The sequence below is a fragment of the Eufriesea mexicana genome, unplaced genomic scaffold (genome assembly GCF_001483705.2).
Source record: "Eufriesea mexicana isolate 0111107269 unplaced genomic scaffold, ASM148370v2 scaffold596, whole genome shotgun sequence".
Classification (NCBI taxonomy): domain Eukaryota; kingdom Metazoa; phylum Arthropoda; class Insecta; order Hymenoptera; family Apidae; genus Eufriesea; species Eufriesea mexicana.
Window position 1 is genome coordinate 158,364 of NW_016908754.1, and position 3,450 is coordinate 161,813.

The window sequence follows — 3,450 nt, forward strand, 5'->3', positions numbered from 1 at the left end:
AAACCGAGTCTCGATCCAGCGTCGCGAATTAATCCTTTCGAGAATAACCCATTTCCGCCGTTTTGTATTTCTATTTAGCTGCCAGTTGAACGAAAATATGGCCAGCCAATTACATTGTTCCATATTCGCGATTTATTTTCATCGCGAGTACCGGATTAACGCGTCCCGTTTATTTACGTTGCTTCTTGTAACTCCTCGTACACCGATTATTTTCTTCCTCCTCCGATATCCGCGCGAATAACTTACGTATAACCTGTCTTACCGCGAAATCGCGGTCGAGTTTTGTAATTTAATTGCACGCTAATTTTCCTGCTTGTTAGACTGCTCCCTGCGATATCCGCGGTTTAGCCTCCTCTGTGGCCCCATTGCTCCAATCCACTCTGATTTCATTTTACACCAGCGCGCGGTGCACAGCTATCGAATATGCACTCGGTTTCGCAATGCCGGGCCAGCATCAGTCATGGCACTTCTATCTTCCGACGTATCTTACTAATTGACGCGAAAACGGATACGTACAATATCCAACTAGCCGCGTTAACATTGTCCAGCCGAGCATTGACGTGTTATCGGTCAAAGTTTCGCGTTTCTTTGTGCTAATAACAGCGAGGAATTTGCCAATTCTCTGGACTGAAAATTCGTTGGACGGTATTTTTCCGGAATATAAATCACAACGCCTGAACGTTGTAACGCATGGGTTCGTAGGCACCGCCATTTTGGATCGTTCCGCGTTTCGGTGATTAGGGCAGCATCGTAGACTCGAGGATCTAAACAGAAAAGGGCGATAAAATAGTGAGAGGACACGAGGAAAATTAGACCCATCGGGAAAATGTTTGTCGATGGGATTGCAATATTTTTGAAAGAGACTCAAAATTTGGGGGAAACGAGTGACGATCCTCTCGAGAAGACAGAGTTACGTCGAACTTGGTAGCGAGAGGTCAGAGGAAGTCGCGAGGAGAGTTTGGTATTGTTTTAAATTGTTTCTCTTTTTATATTTACGTCACTGCTGAGCCAATCGCTTCCTTTGTACAGTCTTGTTTTAATAATATGTATGGATACGAAATTAATTTAGTATACACGCGTATCAGGAGTAGCTGAAACAAAGCACGTTCGATGAATCCATGGACGCTATTGGTCAGCGTATTTCCTGGCTAGAAAGGGGATTCGCGGCGGTTATTCTCGATTAATATCGGTGCAGATCTTCGGGAAGTTGATAGAATTATTCATGTCGTAGGTATTACACGTGCCCGTAGTATAGTCGTAAACCTAATTGTGTCCTGGAGAATGTGCATACAAATGTAGGTGCGTTCGCGGCAGTGAATTTCAATAATTAACAAGTCACTTTGCCCGAGGTTTCTCGTCTGTTCCATTCGTAGTCTCGATGTCGATTAAATTTCCTGGCTCGAGTTTCGCCGCTTAATTTAATGTTTACTCCCCGCTTCGGGGAAAAAGGAAAAAAGAAGAAACGGCGAAAATTCTTGGAATTATTTTGCATATTTTTCACGAAAAGGGGTAACTGGAACCGGGGTCGAAAAACCGGAGGCGGTATTAACTCGTGAAAATCGTGGTATTACATCGATGAGCGATGTACTTGGCGTTAATGAGCGGTCGTTGTTGCCAACTAGTATCGATAGATCGGGTCTGGCGACCGCGCTGGGTGTTCGTGACGTCGCCTGGTATCAATTCGCGTGTCGAAATCACGCGTCTCTCTTTAGACTGTGCTGTCTGCTCGCGTATGCGAAAATAGGAAGTTAATATCACGGTTGGATTAATATTCGATATTATTTTCAGATATTAATTCGCGAATACTCGCCGGATATTCCTCGAGTTTATTTTTAATTTGACAAATTTACGCCGGCGTATCGTAAACGACGATTAGACGGAATTTTCTCAGAAATTATGCGTCAATATTTCATCGTTCTCGATTTAATGATTTAATAATACGGCCGTCAATGTATACGGGTCGCTCATATTTTGGCACGGTTCAGCTATGAAAGCGAACGAGTATGCGTACAATATTGAGAGATGCACGTGCGCGTGCAATTACGTCTGCGTTATTATGCAAGTTACACGCGAGCAAATATTAATTCGCGTATGCAATATTTATATATTTGAGTAACTCGCGGGAATTTCATGCAACACGCCCGTAAAGGTAGGATCGAAATAAAATTTCACCTGATTTTCGGTCCACCACGGTGAGCAACGCGACTTGTTTCCTCAACGCGTGTAGAAATTTTGGGACAACGCCGATGCAAGAGGTCGTTACCTACGATCAATAGGAAAAATTCCATCTGAATGAGGGAGTTTTTCATTTTTAAACCTGTCCAGATTTTATCTCTCGATTTTAATTATTCTCCTCGAACATTTATCGTTCTCCAACCTCTTTCATTTGCTTCGTTAAATTCGTATGAAAGCTCTTATTAACGAATTTATTAAATCAATGGAAATATTCTGTCTACTCTGAATATCGCGAAATTTATTGTGCACGTGGTCGAGAGTGATCGGATAAAGTATTTACGCGTATATATAAAACACTTAAACGAACACGCGCGTCTATAAATGTTGTCTGCATGTGGGGCACAGAGAGGGCCGTTCACACGCGTAGATATATCTCCACAGGCGACACACAGTGCAACGAAATGGTCACACACAGGAAGCAACGTACGCGTGCACGCTTACGAGCACACGGGAAGACGTTGCGTGTAGACACGATTCTTCTAATGTGGGGCGTCGCCGAGAATGTTAAATTTAGGGTATGTTCGAGCAGTCGATTCTCGAATGGTGCCCACGCACGTCGCAGGTACGAACGAATCGGTTGTTCGAGGGTACGAAATACATACTTCCGGATACTCGCGTTCCCGTGTGTCTTCAGTCCCGGTATCTCGTGGTCACCAGGGGGAGTGAAACGTTCCCTCCGTTGAATTATCATCGTGGCTGGCCAGTTCGAAAATCGTGACCGGTTCGTGAACAATTCCGCGTGTCACGTGTCATGGAAGCACCACGTGTAGAAGCGTGACAATACAAGTAAATAGGAAGCGTGTTGGCACCCCGCCAGCACGCGCCATTGTGGACTCTGAAATTGGAAATATATATTCCAATTGAGACGGATAATCGCGGGAATTATCGAATGATCCCTCGCGGACGACATCGAGGGACTTGTACCAGGAAGCAGCTCGATAGGCCAATTAGACTCGCGGCAGGTATAGACAAACAGACCGGTCAGAGATAGCATAACGAGGACTATGTCCTGCTATTGCGATGTAAAAGGCACTCGGCTTCGATGAGCGTTCTTTGGGCAGAGGATACAAACTGAACGATCGTTGAACCATCTACTTTTCACGGAGAATAAAGACACGGAAGGGATACCAGGCAAATGTGACGAAGAACGATCAGCTGATAGAGATATCGCGATTATCGGCAGTGTTGGTACGAAGAAACGAAAGACTGGATGGA